Source organism: Notamacropus eugenii, chromosome 1 (genome assembly GCF_028372415.1).
Source record: "Notamacropus eugenii isolate mMacEug1 chromosome 1, mMacEug1.pri_v2, whole genome shotgun sequence".
In the NCBI taxonomy this organism is placed as follows: domain Eukaryota; kingdom Metazoa; phylum Chordata; class Mammalia; order Diprotodontia; family Macropodidae; genus Notamacropus; species Notamacropus eugenii.
In genome coordinates, this window is record NC_092872.1 from 62,576,317 (window position 1) to 62,595,528 (window position 19,212).

The 19,212-nt window shown below is 38.9% G+C and overlaps 1 long non-coding RNA gene across 4 annotated transcripts in view; it reads right to left on the bottom strand.

Annotated features, from left to right (window-relative positions):
- Positions 1-10,494, bottom strand: part of LOC140501033 (uncharacterized) — a 34,428-nt gene extending 23,934 nt beyond the window's left edge. For 3 of the 4 annotated variants that reach the window (XR_011966032.1, XR_011966033.1, XR_011966027.1), the window contains exon 1: positions 9,971-10,493. This is a non-coding gene — a long non-coding RNA (uncharacterized lncRNA). Of the gene's footprint in view, positions 1-9,970 lie in introns of all 4 variants that reach the window. The other variant, XR_011966034.1, reaches the window with a different exon arrangement.
- Positions 10,495-19,212: the final 8,718 nt, after the last annotated feature.

Consider the following 19,212-nt stretch of genomic DNA (forward strand, 5'->3'; position numbering starts at 1 on the left):
GCCTGAGTTATGGGGGCACCCCACTCCCCTCTCGGCAAACTGAGAAGACCCTCGCACCAATCTTTGGGGCTCGTGGGTGGAGGGACCTGCACGGCCGCTGGAGATTCAGTCCCTGAAGCCTACTCGGATCCGTTCCTCTTGGTGCCATGCGGCCAAGGCAGGGTTGGGCTCTGCTCCGGGTCCACAGCACAATGGACCTTTGGTGAAAAGTTTTCAGGGCTCTTTGGAACAGAAATCTCGTCTGCTCCATTGTTCTGTGTCTTCTGCTGCTCCAGAATTTGTTGGGAGTTCTTTTTTACAGATATTTTATGGGCTGTGGGTTTGGGAGCTAGCGTATGTGTGTCTTTCTACTCTGCCATCTTGGCTCCACCCCTCCTTTGACTTCTGGAATATCATATTCCAAGCCCTTCAATCCCTTAATGTAGAAGCTGCTAGATCTTGTGTTATCCTGATTGTATTTCAACAGTACTCAAATGGTTTCTTTCTAGCTGCTTGCAATATTTTCTCCTTGACCTGGGAACTCTGAAATTTGGCTAAAATATTCCTGCAAGTTTCTCTTTTTGGATCTCTTTCAGGAGATGATCGGTGGATTCTTTCAATATTTATTTTGCCCTCTGGTTCTAGAATATCAGGGCAGTTTTCCTTGATAATTTCATGAAAGATGATGTCTAGTCTCTTTTTTATGATCATGACTTTCAAGTAGTCCCATAATTTTTAAATTGTCTCTCCTGGAACTATGTTCAGTTGTTTTTCCAATGATGTATTTCACATTATATTACATTTTTTCATTCTTTTAGTTTTGTTTTGTAATTTCTTGGTTTCTCATAAAGCAATTCTGCTTTTTAAAACATTCTTCTCCTCATTGGTTTTTTGAAACTCTTTTGCCAATTGAGTTAGCCTATTTTTAAAGGTGTAATTTTCTTCAGCATTTTTTGGGGTCTCCTTTAGCAAGCTGTTGACTTGCTTTTCTTGATTTTCTTGCATCACTCTCATTTCTCTTCCCAATTTTTCCTCCACCTTTCTTACTTGATTTTCAAAGTCCTTTTTGAGCTCTTCCATGGTCTGGGACCATTGCACATTTATTTTGGAGGTTTGGGATGCAGAAACCTTGACTTTTATGTCTTTCCCTGATGTTAAATATTGTTCTTCCCCATCTAAAAGCATGGAAGAGAATATCTATTCACTAAGAAAGTAACCTTCTATAGTCTTATTTTTTTCACATTTTTGGGCATTTTCCCAAAAAGTTAGTTGACTTTTAGGCCCTTTGTCAAGAGTAGGGTATACTCTGGGGACCTGTAAGATCTCAGTTCCTCCAAGGTAGCACAATCAAGTGAGAGGAGTTTACTCCCTGGCTGGCCTAGCAGCTGAGATTTAGATCAGCTGTTCAATTCCCCCAGACATTTTAGGCTGAGCACTCCAGCAATGGAACAATAGACCTGGCTGCTGCCTGTGGCTGTGGTAGCCAAGCAGGGCTACCATCCCTCTGCTGCCTGGAGCCAGGGCTAGGGGAGGACCCTGCTCCCTTGTCAGGGAGGTGAAAAAGCCCTCTCATTGACCTTTGAAGTTGCCTTTGGCATTTGTTGTAAGGGGCGCTGACCACCACACCATCTGGGACGCCACACTGATGGACATCAGGTAAACTGAGTCCGGTGCAGGGAAGGGTGAACAAGATGGTGCTGGAAAGGACAGCCCCACCCCTGGTTTGTGTTTGTTACTATAGTTCCAGCTTGTGTTCATTACTATAGTTTCAGGTTTGTTTGTGTGTGTTACCATGGTTCATTGGGCTGGCTGGCAGAGACTATATAATCAGAGTGCTTGCTTGAATAAATCAGAGTTGCTTCATGACCTGCTCTCCTGCCTCATTCTTTTACTCGTGAGCTCCACAGGAGGACAAGCAGCCTGCTGGTCAGGCATAAGACTTGCTCCTCTCGGTAAGCTATGCCGTCACCATAGCAATTTGTGAGTTGAAGGATCTGGGAACAGCTGATGGTGCTGCTGGAGATTCTGCCCCTGAGGCCTTCTCTGGCCCTGCTCCTCCCGGTGCTATGTGGCCAAGGCTGGATTGTGCTCCACTCCATGTCCAGTGTGACAGACCTTTCCTGTTGCCCTTACAAGTCACCCTGGGCTGGAAATCTCCACTCCATCGTTCTGTGGCTTCTGCCACAGAATATGTCGAGAGTCTTTTTTTACAAGTATTTTATGGGCTGTGGAGGACAAGCTAGAGTATGTGCATATTTCTACTCAGCCATCTTAGATCCACCCTTCCGATAACTTGAATTTTCAACAGTTATGGCTTTATGCTTTGACTTAAGGGCCCACCACACTCAAGCCTGGAACAATCCATGTGTTTCTGGTTAGTCATTGTCTCCTGGGGAATCCACAGGTAGAGTGAGCACCCAAGCTCTGAATATTAAGAGGCCTGAACCCTTGAGAAAACTATGATTAGTCAGCATTTCTAAAGGAATTTCTAACACTGGAAGGGTGAGACTGCAATTTCTCTGAGTTAATTTTAGAAATTTTAGTGACAGGGAGAAACAGTTCAATTTGAATCAGTATTTGGCCTGGAAGTTAAAAGAGATGATGTGAGGTTAATCTGAATTAATGGAGATATCATTTCCAACAGAAGGTGATGGCACCATTGGTCCCTGCAGGACAGATCATGTCTGGAATACTATGTTCAGTTCTGGGTATTACATTTTAGGAAAGATACAATGTGTGGCACATAGTAAGTGCTTATGTTTCTTGACCTGACTTGCTACTGACAAGCTAGAAGATGCCCAGAGAGTGGAGTCAGCAGGGTAAGAACTTGAGACCCTTCACTATCCTTACTGCCCCCTCTAAATATGTGGAGTTCTTTAATCCTTCCTCAAATGTTACATATTGACACTTTCATCCTTTGACTAGGTGAGCTAGGCATCTAGGTGGTGGCTGGGTTGCATAATGGCTAGAGTCTTGAGCCTAGAATCAGAAAGACTTGAGTTCACATCTGACCTCAAGTCACTTGCATGATCCTGTTCAGATGACTTCGCTTCTTCAATTTCCTCATCTGTAAAATGGGGTAACAAGAGCACTCATTTTTCAGGGTTTTAGTGAGAATAGAATGAGTTAATATTAGCAAGGTATAATATTTCATAAGGTTTTTGCAAACCTTAAAGTGCTATATAAATACTAGTTATTATTACTTTTATTATCATTAGTATTACTATTTGCTTTCCAACTTGAGAATCTACAGAATGTAATAACAGTGCAATGGTGGAGGGTATCTTAATCTGTTGCTATATTGAGTAACAAATATTTCTAACTTTCCCTTCCTTTTGCTGGGGTGATCATTATAAAATCTGTAATGGAAATGACCATCTATCTTTTCATCATAGCTCTCATCATCTATCACAGTGCTCTGTATAAATAAAATACTTAATAAATAATTATCAAATGTTTAACATCTCATGGAAACAAAAATTATCTTTCCTTCCAGGGGCCCCCCTCCCACCCCTGATTTTCTATATTGTCAGATAAGGTTTGCTTTAATACTTTAGTAAAGAGCCACAATTATGCATTCCAGTACTCAAGTCAAAATCCAAGTTGCCCTCCCTAGCTATGGGTGAGTGAGTTTATTGATGTGGAAGGTGCCAATTACATACAATTCACATGTCATTTTGTGTAATTCTTGTCTGTGTCTTCCCATAACTCCTAAATAGAGAATCTGGGGAAAACAAAAGCACCCTTTCTTCTGTTTAACTCTATTAGTCAGTGAGAGGACCCAACTAACTAGTTCAAAGCAAATTCATTTAATGAAATAATACACAGTAATAAGAGTAAAAATAAACCATTTCTCTCCTTCAACCTGAGCCACACTCTCCCATAATTCTTCATTAGTGGGAAGAGCGGACCTAGAGAGAGATTACACACTGATCATACATAGAAAGTATCTAACCACCCAACTCAAGTTGTGTAATTGTACTACATCCTCTTCTAAGTGTATAATGATTAAATTTTAAAATTTCCATGTCTTATGTACAAACTAACCTTGTTAATGAGTTCCATTCTATTTATGCCCACCATGTAGCTCTCTGTTGTTATTTGCTTACTTGAAATTTTGATTTCTTGGGAACTTTGATGTTCCTTAATTTATAGCTAGCATCACTGAGACAAAATGGATATCGAAAACATGGAATTTTGTTTCAGGAGCAGCTTGGGATATTTGAAAAGATTTCACAATTTTCAACTTAAAATCTGGCATAATGTCTCTCTTCCATTCAGAAAATCAAAGCATTGTTGTTTTAGAACAGATGGGAAAATAGAGGTTTAATCCAATCTCTTTGTTACGGATGAGGAAACTGAGCGTCAGAGAGGCCAGGATCACACAAGTAACCATTAGGAGAGACAGAGCACTCAAAACTACATCCTTTAACCCCAAATTCAAGATTTTTTATTTCAATTATGCCAGACTAAGAAGATAATGAACACTTAGTATCAACTTTTTGAAGTTCTGGCATGTAAATTCAATTCATTTCAAATCAATACCAGAAGTAGCCATTGAGCACCTACCATGTTAAAAGAATAGTGCTAGGTCCTGAAGGTTCAAAGACAAAAATAGCAATATTGGACCTTGATCATTGTCTATCTTTATTTCTGTCCAAGACATTAGTACCAAAAGTCTAACTCAATAGTCTGTCCACCCAACTGCATGACATAATTTAGGCAAGAAGTAATCTTCATCAATTCAGCCTTTCCTGTGTAGATTGCTATATCAATCCCCTTTTTGTAACTGTGAATGTTAGTTAGGTCTGTAGTATTCTGGTACTTGAAGCAATTGGCACTGTAGCCTCTGAGTAGGAGTACTCAGAGAAAAACCCTTTTCTATTTCTTTTCTGCATAAGACATGCTTCATAAACGGACAAACATGTTTGAAAAGCATATCTCTCAACTTAATGCACTTCTATTCCCCTTCATAACATGGTGTAAAAGTAAGAAAACAATAGTCACTCCTCTCTTAGCTATTCTCAGGACTTTTTCTACCATGTGCCCAAACTGGTGTAATGGCAAGCAAAGTAGGATCTTTTGCTGTTTTTGTTTTAGTATAAAGTGCCTCTGATTGAATAATGTGATTAAAGAAGATCTTTTGCACCCATTAATGAGCCTGGGAAGATTTATAGGGAGGCTCACACCTTTGTTAATGAGGCACTCATTCTCAAGGGTTGTGATGACCTCTGGCTCTAAAAAATGTATAAATTCTCTAAGGAGAGGTTTTACTCTAGGGCTAGTTTTTGGAAGAAGGTTTGTGTGCCAGATGAGACTCTGCAAAGTCGTTAAGCAGCGCCTCCAACTTTGAAAACCCAGATGCTGCTGCTTTCCTCTCTGGTAACTATGGTCAGGAAATTGTATCTTTTTGTTGATTTGTGATGTATGTATTGTTCATGGTCAGACAGTTTGGAAGCCATGTCTGTTGATTTAGATTTCTCTGTATTTTCTCTGAAGAGAGCTAACTTTTTCTCCTGAACTAAATGAATGATACATGTGCTTGATTAGAGTTGACCCCTCAAAAGTTGCCTTTCCTTTTATAAATGCAGATCTAAGAACCGGTGATAGCAAGTCCTCCTGTGTATGTTGGGGTGCTTACTCTTATAATTGGGTAACTCCCCCTATTTCAACTTCACTTTTTATATTATCTTCATTCTATTAGAATGTAAGCTCCTTGAGGCCAGAAGCTGTCTTTCTGCTGGTATTCATTTTCTCACCACTTAACACAGTGTCTGACACACAGTAAGTACTCAATAAATGTTTGTTGACTTACTGATTGAATAATTGGGCTAGTGTTTCTGCCTTGTGCATAGGATTACAAGAAGATAGATGCAGAGTTGAAAATCAACTTAGAGGCTACTGTCCAACATTCATTTTACAGATGAAGAAATTGGGGTTAAATGATTTGCCCAAAGTCATACAACTAAATGTCTGAAGCTCAATCTGAACCCAAAACTTCCGGATTCCAAGTCCAGTGCTCTATGTCATCTAATCAGACTTAGAATCATGGATTATTATGGCTGGAAGGGATCTCTGAGATCATCTAGTTCCAGTACAAGTAATTTTTGTCCAAGGTCACACAAGGAGGCCTTGGCAAGACTGTTCAATAACTCAGGTCTATTGATAAGTAGTGCAGTCCTCTTTCCATTATACCACACTGCCATTCTCCAAATTTCCTTATTAGCATAGACAGATCTTCTAAAGATGACTCATTGAATGAATTGGATCAACCCCTCCCCAGAGCTTCTGAGTTACTTATAAAACTTACCAGTAACAGAAAAGGCTTAAAATCAATTGATTTTCCCATAATTACAAGCTAGCCATGTTTGCTAATATTCCTGCTAACAGAACAAGTTTGTTTCTATTTTATTTTCCCATCTTACCAAGATTTGTTGGACTAGATGGAGGCTTTGTGGGGGGAGGGATCTTCATATATCTTACCAAAAATATGGGTCTTGAATTCCCTTTGGAACCAGTATTGAAAATCCTAAGATAGGAGAACATGTCCATAGGAAATTCCAATAAATATATTCCATATTCCAGTGCTTAGTATAATGCCTGGCACATAGCTGGCACTTGATAAATGCTGTTGATGTAAAATATATTGAGATCCTCGACTACTAATTGACTCAAGAGACTATATAGGCTCAGGCCTTTGGTATTCTTTCTGGTCACCAGAGTACAAACAGCAAAGGGTTCCAGATTCCCTCTCAGGTTTGACTGACAGAACACAATGGGCAACTCAGGTCAAAATCTTTGCTCAGAGACATCAACTTCCAGATATATCAACTCAGATACATCACCTTATGACTATCCTTTCCCTCCTATTGCTATGTAAATCTGATTTTATTAGCTGTTTAATGATCTACCAGTGTGTCATTTTGTTGTATTATTGGCCCTAAACTACGGTGTACTCAAGTCAATCCCAGAACAACATTCTTGTAGTATTATAATAGCCTCCCTAAAACCATTCCCTCAAAATTTAATGCTGCAAAATTACACTCACCAAACTTGGCCCCAAAGGAGAAGCATGAAAAGTATCTCCCTCCATTTCCTCAAAGAAGTGTGTGTATACATGGAACATTGCATATAACATCAGACATTTCAATATGTTAGTTGGCTGAACTGTTTTTTCCTCTTTTTGCTCTTTGCAAAAGGACATTATTCTCTGAGTGCAAGGACACATTGGGAAATGCAGGTGGTGTAAAAACCTGATGTCATTAGAATGTTACATGTTTCTATCTCTGGAGCACACATGCAAACTAAAAACGGTTTTATTCTTAGCCCATTGGGTGTGCACGCTGGCTCCCTTCCAGTCCTAGGAGCAGGATATCCTTAAAAATTATCTTTGTATATTAATCTCCTAGCCTGGAGCAAAAGCAATTTCAAACTTTTTTTCTGGAGAAGTTTTATTGAGTTATCTAGGAAAAGGTATTGATCTAGGAGGCTGTGAGTTGTTCTTTGTTTCTGATGATCTTAATTTCCTTTGTATCAGTTGTTTGTAAAACCATACATATTGCTAGTTTCAAGAATTTTCCCGTATATTTGTTCTTGTCAGAGTAGGTTTATCAGAATTGGTATATGTATCATAAAGAGATTTTATAAGAAAAAGGGCCTGGGAACGTTATATTGTATGATTTTTCTTTGTCTTTAGTGATTTGATTATCTTAAAAATAAGAAAGAATGGATGAAAGAAAGGAAGGAAGAAAAGAAAGGGAGATAAAGAATACACTGCGGTGGGGATGTGAAAGGGAAAGGAAGATGGTGGAAATAATCTCACATAATTTGGATGTACAAGTAAAAGACTATAAGAAAGAATGATGGAGGAGAGCAGACAACACTTGAACCTCACTTTCATCTGAACTTGTCAAAGGAGAGAATACACACACACACACACACACACACACACACACACACACACACACACACACACACACACACACACACACCCCATGGGTTACAGAAATACATTTCACTCAATACAGAAACAGGAAGGAAAGGGTAGAAGGAAGAGAGGGTAGATTACAAAAAGGATTAGTTCCAAGTGAAACAAACTCTAACCACAGAGATTGTATCTAAGAGTAATGTGAAAGGGGAAAAAAAAGATAAGACCCTGAGATTTCACTCTGTCCAAGGGAAAGGGAAGAGACAAGAGAGGAATAGTAACGGACTGCATGAAACGTAGGACACTGACCCTGAGCACTCTCCTCTCTCGCTACCTTCTTCTTTATAAAGAAGAGCCAAAAAACTGATTAACACAATGACATACAATAATTCCAGAAGCATTTGGATGAAGCATGCTACCCACCTCCTGACAGATAGTGATGGATTCAGGGGGGAAGACTGAGACATATTATTTTGGACATGGACAATATGGGAATTTGTTTTGTTTGGCTCTGCAAAGGGTATTTTTTTCTCTCAATTCTACAGTGGTTGGGAAGGAAGGAGTTAGAAAAGAGATTGAAGTGGATTTTTGTTTTAAAAAAGATTGTTTCAATAATCTAGGGGAGAGATGGTCAGGGCCTGAAATGAGGTGGTAGGAACATTCAGATTTGTTTCTGATGATCTTAACTTCCTTTGTATCAGTTGTTTGTAAAACCATGCATATTGCTAGTTTCAAGAATTTTTCCTTATATTTGTTCTCAATATTTCAAATGTGAGAGCTGTTATAAAGGCAAAAACATCAAGATTTGACAAAGAAAATGCATAGCACAAATAAATATTTCCTAGTACTAATTTTCTTTCCCCACATCTACCTACAGTATGAGGTAAGAATACTAAAGACTTTGTAAGCATGTGAAACTGGATTCTTTTATACTTCGTTATTACAGACAATATGGGCAAGAGTTTGTTTTTTGTTTTTTTTTTGTTTAAGTTAGAGGAAACTGGCAATAAAGTTGTATAGGCTATTCTCATATCCTCTAAAAGTCTATAACAAAAACTACATTTTAGACTGTTCACAGGCTTTTAGTTTGAAAAGTCCCTTGGACAAGGACTTACTTGTGAAAACTATTTTCATCAACTAAAAATGCCTGTGATTCCTTTCACATTGTAGCATCAACACTATAAAAGTAAAGCACTTTTGGCTTTATCTATAGCAGAGTGGATACTTCTTAAATGATTTATTTCAGCATCCTCCACATTTATAGAGTGAGACATTTAAGAAATAATACTCTGATTGAATATTGACACATTTTAGGTTTTATAACCTTCCAGGTGAATGCAGTCTCTCTGTAGTTTGGAATTCACACAGGCAGCTTCCAGAGACCAAGGGATTAGAGACTTTGGAGGGGAAATGAGTGGTCAAAGAGGGGGACAAACAGAGCACGTAGCCATGAATGAGCAACTGCCACAGAGCTGGTAACAAAGGATTTTCTCAGCAGAAATGTCCTACACAAGAGTGTGTGTGTGTGTGTGTGTGTGTGTGTGTGTGTGTGTGTGTGTGTGCATGCAGGCAAGAGATTGCATGGTGGGAACCATGCCTACTGATCATTGATTTCCGTATGACTAACCTCATAGATATTATTTATGGTTGCAAACCCAGAAGGCTGTTTTCTGTCATATTCTTCTAAATCTAAAAGCTTGTATTCCAATGATCTGATATCATGGCTCTTTTTCTTGGCTTGTCATTTCTTTTTCCAGGTCTTTAGAAAAGTCCTTGTGCAGGCAGTGTAAAATGTTCACAAACTAATCCTGCATTCCTTACAAAGAACTTTAGTAACGTTTCAGCCAGAACTTCTTCACAAGATATACAGAAGGCAGTTTTTACATGCTGTCTATAAAGTCAGTTTGTGGCATGTGGAATGATGAGGACACGATATTTTAAGTTACAAGCACTATGATTTTCTGTTCTCAAACTTAAATCTATGCTATTTCCCTATACCATTTTCTTGCACTGTGTTTGTGTTCCCATGGCCCCACTACCCCTCCAGAACCCCACTGGACTTACTTTTGGCATCAAAGATTGCAGCCTATTCCAATTCACTATCCTGGCTGTGCCACAGGGATTGCTGGATGGAATGCCTTGTTTTGTGTTTGTCCGTTCCCAGTCCCCAAGCACTGACTCAGCTTCCAGGATTTCCAGCTAGTGTTATCTTTTGTAGCTTGACCCCACCCTTATTTGAACAGCAGACTGCAAGAAGCCTGGCCAGTTGCTAGTACATTCCTTGAAGCCTGTCCCCTGATAGTAAAAGGAGCAGGCTTCTTTCTAGACAGTGAGTAATTCTGATTCTGGTTTTTCCTCATCTAATTGCTTTGCCCTGACATCATGTACTTTTCATCATTGCCACCATGGTACAACAGAGAGGTCACTGGACTTGGAATCTGAAGATCCAAGTTAGAATCCTAACTCTGTTTGCCAGCTATCTGGTATGTCATGAAACATCACTGATTCTCAGTGTCCTCATCTGTGAAACGGGTATAACAACCTTCCAGAGTTATCATAAGTGCTTTGCAAGCTATTATATAAATTATTCTTATAATCATCTCCTAGTACATAACATTTTCACAAACCTCTACTTCTTATCAGTGATTCAGGGATGTGTGGTTTCATCCTGTGGATATTCTCTTGAGGTTCACAAAGCTCAGTTTCTTAATTGATGTATTCAGAAGTTGCTGTGACCAAAAATAAAGTATAAGCTGAGTATCATTTCATATTTTTAGAAAGGTTGGGAGAAGTCACTATTGAAGCATCATGGGAAGACAAAATTCTGAGTTACAATTAATAAACTGCAAATTGATCTAACTAGTCTGGAAAATAAAATTGTAATTATGCAAGAAAAGTTAGTGAACTGTTCATACTCTTTGATATAGCAATTTCACTACAGAAATAACTAAAATAATCATAGCTGCACAATTTGTAATCATAATGTTAAAGAAAAATCATGTCTCACATGATTGGCAAATGGCTGAAGAGACTGTGATAATGGAGTATTGCTGCACTATATGGAGAAATGAGCATGATGAATTCAAAGAAACAAGGAAAGATTTGTATGAACTGATACAGACCAAAGAACACAGAATAATATACACAATGATTATAACAATATACTCCAGAGGATCTGTGATCTGATCAATATGGATATTCCCACTAATGAAATATAATCAATTAATCCAACAACAAGCATTTATTAAGCACTTCTTGTGTCCCAGGCACTATGCTAAGGGGCAGGATATATAACAACCCATCCTTGCACTGTGCCCATTCTGTGCAACTCTTACTGAGGTATTCCCATAAGTTCACTACATGTGGCATTGTTTGCAACAGTTCAGCTGAGGCTCACCCAGAAGAATGGAGGGTTGTGATTAGTTCTACATCCTCCAGCTCAGAGGGGAGCATAAAGAAAGAAAGAAAGAAAGAAAGAAAGAAAGAAAGAAAGAAAGAAAGAAAGAAAGAAAGAAAGAAAGAAAGAAAGAAAGAAAGAAAGCAACAACAGGACAAACTAAATGAAAACATTCGATTCCTGTGAGTCATTACAGCATGAAAGTTTTTCATTTCTCATACTGGTTTTCTACTAACCTCTCTTTGTTCCACTTAGATTGTGCTGTCCTATAAACCAACACTTCTGGAATAGCAGTAAATAAGTGATTCAGCTGACAATCTAAGACAGATTGAGAATTTCCTTCCTTTGAATCAGACATGTGAAAATGAACAATGACTTTACTCTAATGGGAAAAAAGCAAACCACCCAACAGTTCTTTTAGAGAACATTATAAAGACTTTGTACTATAGATACCACAGCTGCAACTGACTTCAAAAGATCATTTGTTCCAGCCTACTGCCTTCAGGCCATCAAGATTTTGTAATCCCCCTTTTTTAGTTGTAGCCAGGAAGGCAGAGAGAGGCTTATCTAAGGTCCCACAGCTGGTAAATGGTAAATGAAGAGTTAAAATGGAGGGTTCTGCTCTCCTAGTGCCTTGCTCTTTCCCTTACATTCCAGACTGCATTAGTACAATGGACCCCCTTCAAAGAAAGACTGGGGAAAAGTTGATTGGAGACATAAGGCTTATATTTGGTATCAGTGATGAAATCAAGTTCTCAGTGCCAAGGGGAGGAAGTTCTGGAAACTTTCCATTGAATCTAAGACATTGATGAAAGAAATAGAATAAGAAAAATCATCCTGGGGAAAGAAATTCTTGGTGGAAAGGCCAGGGGGTAGGGAGGGGCACAGGATCTTGAGCTAAGTTATTGAATTGCCTCCTTTTCTATAAACCACAAACACTATAATAAGGAATCAAAGATTCATAAATTTAGAGGTGGTTTTATTGACCACATCTAGAAAGAAGTGAACAAAAACAGGTTCATTATCCTCTTGGTAACCAAGAGACATAACCTGTTGAACCTTCAGTGTTTATAAACTCTTTTGAAAAAGGAGTGGACTCAAGGGTGAAAATCAACTTTGATTGGTCAATGAGTAATAAGAGAGAATTAATATTATGATGGGCTATGTTAAAATGAGGGTCTTTGGGGTAAGTGACTTGGATTACCCACATCTTGGTCAAAGAAACTTATCAATTTCCATATCACCTGTCTGACCAAAGGGAGAATCCACATTTTCCTAGACCCATCTGAGCAAGCAAAATGAGCAGGGGGGAATCCACCCATTAGCCCAAATTTAGAACTTTTTTTTATGGTTTTTGATTTAGATCTTTAGCCTGTGTTAAGTCCTTAAAAGAGATTTACCACGCTGATTGATTTCTGGATAAGGAAATAGAAAAGGGAAAAATCCTTAGTCCTGATTCAATAATTAGTTATTAATACAAGAGAGAAACATTTTTTTCACTAAGATAACTTTTTCCCATAAGGAGAAGCAGTCCAGGGCTCTGACCCTACAAGGGATGAGGACCAGAGTGCTAAGCAGGGGAATTCTCCCCTATACTACATGTAGCCCACAAAGGTATAGAACAGCTGCATGGCAGCCTAGGATCAAGTAGTAGCATGGGAAGTGGTCCCTAGGTCATAACCTAACTCCCTCAATTTTGTTTGCCCCAGTTGGTAAAACTCCTAATTATAGCTCAACTGTAGTATTTAGAGCTGAAAGAAACTTTAGAGACCCTCTAGATAAAGGGTTCTTAATATGGAGTCTGTAAACTTCTTTGTTTTTATAATATAAATAGATAACTATATTTCAATATAGTTTCCTTTGTAATCCATTTAAAAGTATTATTCAGTGAAGGAGTCCATTTTAGGCTTCACCAGACTCCCAAAGGGGTGTGTGACACAAAAAACGATTTCAAATGCTATGGAGATTGACTTAAAGTAAGGGCAAGGGAGAAAATGTCAAACATAGAATTTTAGAACTGGAATGTACCTTAGAGTCCAAGCACCTCATTTGGGGATGAATAAACACTGACCCAGAAAGATAAAGTTACTTGTCCAAGGTTCAGAAAGGATTAATGGCAGAACTGTAGCTGTCAGTTTTTCCCTTTTCTCTCCCAACAAATATAAATGCTATCCAGATAATTCCTATATTTCAAGAGACTAAAAATTGGTCCAAAGCCATAACTAGCATGGAGTGAATAAGACTTTTCCCCAGAAATGGAAATAAGAGCATCCTGACATATCTTGTCATCTTGACAAATCTTTATACTTTGTCTCAATACATTTTACTGGCCCTTTTTACTATGTAGAACACTCACCCCTGGACAACAGCCCCCCAACACTTGAATACCAACCCCTTTCTACAGCTTCCAATAAATGTCTCCTACAATAACTGCATCCTCAGTCAAATTGCCTTCTGTGGCAGACAATTTCCCCCCACCCTAACTACAAGTAACTTTTTACAAAATGACGATTCCAAAATGACTCTATCCCAAATGAAAATTCCTAGATGAGGGGAAAGGGGGGCAGCTATGTGGCACAGTGGATAGAATGGTCAGCCTGAAGTTAGGAAAACTTCTCTTCATGAGTTTAAATCTGGCCTTAGAAACTTACTAAATAAGTGACCCTGGACAAGTCACTTAACCCTGATTGCCTCAGTTTCCTCATTTCTAAAATGAGCTAGAGAAGGAAATGGCAAACCACTCCATTATCTTTGCCAAGTAAACCCCATGTGGGGGTCACAAAGAGTTAGACATGACTGAAACAACTGAAAGATAACAACAAGGTGAAAAGGAACTTTTTGAAGGATTGTTCTTTTTTACTTTCAATAAATGCCATGACACCTACCAGAACACTGACAGCTTATCAAGTTGAGTATCAAAAATTTCCCAATAGCAAGTTGATTCACCAAAGATTTCACTTTTGACATACATAGTCATCATTTTCTCACAATATCACAAAATCTTTTCCAACCACTTCTTCATTTCAGTTGATTACTTGTTATATGTTATCACCAAAAGCCTTCCTATTTCCACACAAAAAAGTGCAGAGTGAAGTTAAGTCATCTCAGAGTTTAAAGGCGATAAAATGTTCTTGGTTGTCTTTATAAAAATCCCCAAATTGAATGGAAAGGCAGATCTTCACCACCATAGAAGGCACTGTCTTTTAGAAAACTAAAATTTTTCTCCAACTAAAGATTTATGATCCTTTTCCTGCCCAGACATAAGCAATACCATATTAGCATTATCATTTCTGAATTTTACTACATCAATTGTTCAGAAAGCAAAGAGAAAAATAGATTATGGGGAAGGTGTATTTGCATGTATATGTGTATATATGTTAAGACAGATTTTAGAATAAAAAGTGTTAAAGTTGGAAAGAATCACAGAAGAGAATATTAAGGCTAGAAGTGACCACAGAACATAGAAGCATAAGATTTGAGCTGGAAAGGATCTTATTATATGTCCTAATAGAAAGATAGAATAAAATAGGACAGACAGATGGATAGACACACACACAGACAGATAGACAGACAGACAGATAGATAGATAGATAGATAGATAGATAGATAGATAGATAGATAGATAGATAGATAGATAGATAGATGAACAGGAAGATAGAGATGAAATGGAGAGAAGAAAAGTGAAGAGAATGGAAAAAATAGAAGAATAAAAGAAAGAAGAAACAGACACATTCATGATCAACGATAGGGACACAGAGAGATACAACAGCATAGCTATACAGCCTATACTATACTATTAACAGATAACCCTATTATATCAAACACTTCAAAATGTCCTTTTCTTATGAGTCACAATCCATGGGTCCTGAGGATCGTGCAGGAAATCAAACTGTCCTTTAGAAATGTCTCATTTTCAGAAGAAGGCAGGATTCCTCCAACTGGGAAGTGAGTAGAGAGAAATGCTTTTCTTTATCAAAGTCATCAGCGGTGAGCCCGGTGAGCATGGTGATGACGATTAGGATGGTGATGCTGATGAAGATGTTGGTGATGGTGGCCTGGTTGGAGGTTTCGGTGATTATAATGGAGGCGTCCAAGGGGACCACCAGCACGTAATGGCCAAGGATGGACCCACCTGACACGATTTCTACCCACTGCCCTGTAGTTCCTCTCTATGTCAGGCTCATGTACACCAGCTCCACTGTGGTGAATGCACATGGCTACCAGCAGCAGAAAAAGAACCACCAAGGCAACTCCAGTGACTGGGATCAGTGGGTTGATGCCACCCAGGAGACTGAGCATCTTTGAAATGGGAGAGACTGCAAGAATCCTAATTTGCAATACTAGCTACCGCTGATAGCTCTGTCAGTGAAGAGGACTTGATCATCTGCTTCCCACAGCAACAGACCAGCCAGTGGCATGCATCTCCCTCTTCAGTCTCTTTACAGTCTGCTAGCTCGATGTCTCTGCCTGCCATGGCTTTTCCCAGCACAAAGTGCTGCAAATTTTGTTCTCTCAACTCCGACAATCTGGAGATTCTCCAGAGAATCTGAGAACAGCCTCTTTTGGCTTGGTGTCCAGGAAAATAGAAATAAACAGTGAACTGTTTTAACTCTGAGATAACTACCAGAAGTCTGACTCAAGGTCAGAATCATAGAATTTTGGAGTTGGGAGGGAATTCAGTGGCCACCTAGTCTAACCCATACTTGGAAAAGAATCCACTCTACAACATACCTGTCAAATGGTCTATGAAATTCTGCATGATGACCTCCCAGTGGGGAAAATGGGTCTGCCTCAGGAGGTAGGGGGTCTACCTCCTGAGGCAGCCCATTCTTCTTTTGAATAATAATTTAAGAAACCATAGCAAGATCTGCAAGTGGACCAAGGGCTCCCAGCCCCATCACCATGAAGGCCTTCGAAAGGTTTATAGGGTATTTGCTGGTCCAGGTATAACTATATTTATAACTAGAGCAACAAGGCTTATCTTAAATCAAACCTAGATGTTTCTGAGACAGAGAAGGAAAGAGAGAAGAGGGAATAGAGGGAGAAGGTGAGAGAGGAAGAGGGAGAAGGAGAATTTATTATTCTGTATCAAACACTGTGCTAAGCACTAGGGATACAAATACAAGCCAACAAGGAAGCCCCAACCTTCAAGGAGCTTGCATCCTAATGGAGAAAGAAAACACATAAAAGGGAGCTTAAAAAAAAAAGAAGGAAATGGATATCTCCTGTCAAGGCTGCTGTGTTAAAGGGGTAGAGAGGAAGTCTGGAAAAGGAGTCAACAATGAAGTGAGAATGGTTGGGCCTCTTCATGAAATAGTGGCCTGGACTAGGCACATATCAAAGAAGAGAATGGGTGTGAGGGTGAAGGGTATCTCCAGCATGAGAAGGCTCCAGAGGAGGTGGTGGTAGAAAGAAGTTCAAAATGGTACTGGGTTTGGCCACTTTGATTCAGACAGAAATCAGGAAGAACAGATCTCAACTCAGGACTCCTTCCTATCCAAAGGATAGTTTGCCAGTGTACCTGAAGATAAGGAAGCCGTTAGGTTTTTGTTTATTTATTTTATTTTTAATTTAGGAAATGGAATTATTCCCCAAGACTTATTAAACTGCCTTTACACTTTTACCCAGCAATACCACTACTAGTTCTATTTCCAAAGATGATTAGGAAAAAAGGAAAAGAACCTGTATGTTCTAAAATGTTTATAGCAGCTTTTTTTGCAGTGGTAGGGAAGCCATTAGTTTTACATTGAAGTGGCATCTTTATACCTTTCCTATATAATCTAGTCAAAACTGATGCAGGTAGTCAGGGACAAACCTTGAAGGAATACCTCTCTGCCCACTGCCCTACCTCCAACCCTTCCATCTGAATGAGATATGTAGTTTAAAAGGCTATTGACTTCTCCTGAGACAAATTAGGACTTTATAAGTCAGCTAGGTGTCTTGGTAGCTCAGTGTATAGATAAATGGACTTGGAGTCAGAAAGACCTGGTTCAAATAGTGTCTCAAACATTTACAAGCTGTATGACCCTTGTCTAGTCATCTTATCTTCTCAGTGCCTCAAATTATTCATCTGCAAAATTAGGATAATAATAGCCCCTACTGAAGGTGACCTGGCCCCACCAGATCTCAAATTGTATTATAAAGCAGCAATCATCAAAACCACTTGGTACTGGCTAGGAAATAGAGGGGTAGATCAGTGGAATAGGTTAGGTACTCAAGACACAGTAGTCAATGAATATAGCAATCTACTGTTTGATAAACCCAAGGACCCCAGTTTCTGGGATAAGAACTCACTATTTGACAAAAACTAATGGGAAAACTGGATAATGGTGTAGTGAAAACTGGGCATAGACCAATGCCTGACACCATCCACAAGAGTAAAGTCCAAATGGATACACGATATAGGTATAAAGGCTGATACTACAAACAAATTAGGAGGGCAAGAGATAGTATATTTGTCAGATTTATGGAGAATGGAGAAATTTATGACCAAATAAGAGTCAGAGAACATTTTGAAGTACAAAATGGATAATTTTGATTACATTAAATTGAAAAGTTTTTGCACAAGCAAACACAATGCAACCAAGATTAGGAGGGAAACAGAAAATTGGGAAAGAATTGTTGCAAGTAGTGTTTGTGATAAAGACCTCATTTCTAAAATACAGAGAGAATGAAGTCAAATTTACAAAAATACAAGTCATTCCCCAATTGACAAAGGGTCAAAAGATATGAACAGGCAGTTTTCAGAAGAAGAAATTAAATGTATCTATAGTCATATGAAAAAATGTTCTAAATTACTATTGTCTAGAGAGATGCAAATCAAAACAATTCTGAGGTACCACATCACACCTATCAGATTGGCAAACATGACAGAACAGGAAAGTGATAAATGTTGGAGAAGATGTGGGAGAGTTGGAACACTAATGCATTGTTGGTGGAGCTGTGAGCTGATCCAACCATTCTGGAGAGCAATTTGAAACTATGCCCAAAGGGCTACAAAAATGTGCATACCTTTTGACCCAGCAATATCTCTTCTAGGCCTGCATCCCAAAGAGATCATACAAATGGGAAAAGGATTCACATGTGCAAAAATATTTATAGCAGCTCTCTTTGTGGTGACCAAGAACTGGAAATCAAGGGAATGCCCATCAATTGGGGAATGACTGAACAGTTGTGGTATATGAATGTAATGGAATACTATTGTGCTATAAGAAATGATGAACAGGAAGACTTCAGAGAGGCCTGGAAAGACTTATATGAATGGATGCTGAGTGAAATGAGCAGAACTGGGACAACATTGTACACAATAACAGCCACAGTATGTGAGGACTGTTTCTGATAGTCTTAGCCCTTCACAGCAATGCAAGACTCTAAAACATTCCCAAAGGACTCTTGAGGCAAAATGCCATCCACATCCAGAGAAAGAACTATGGAATCCCAATGCAGAATGAAGCAGACTATTTTCTCTTGTGTTATGTTTTATTTTGGTTTACTTTTTCTCAAGGTTTCTCCCCTTTGTTTTAATTCTTCTATGCAACATGACTAACGTGAAAACATTTTTAATAAGAATATATGTGTATCACCCATGGGACACTTGCAACACTAAAGCAGCTCACAGGTGGTATATTGTGCAGGCCTGTATTTACATCCTCTACCTTTTTCACCAGGAATCAGAAATTCTTTAGCGGGCAACAAGCAGTGCACAGGCCATAAGCAGCATATGGGCCATATGTTGTGCAGGCCTGCCTTAAAGCATATATAAATGATAATTATTGTGGTTTTTGGCATTGTTGTCAAAAAGCTACCTAGCATAGGACTTCTTGGCAAAAGACACAAGTTCATAAGAAAATAGCAGCTGCCAGAGACGCTGTCACTCCCATGCTTCCTCTCTGTTATTGACTCCTGTGGA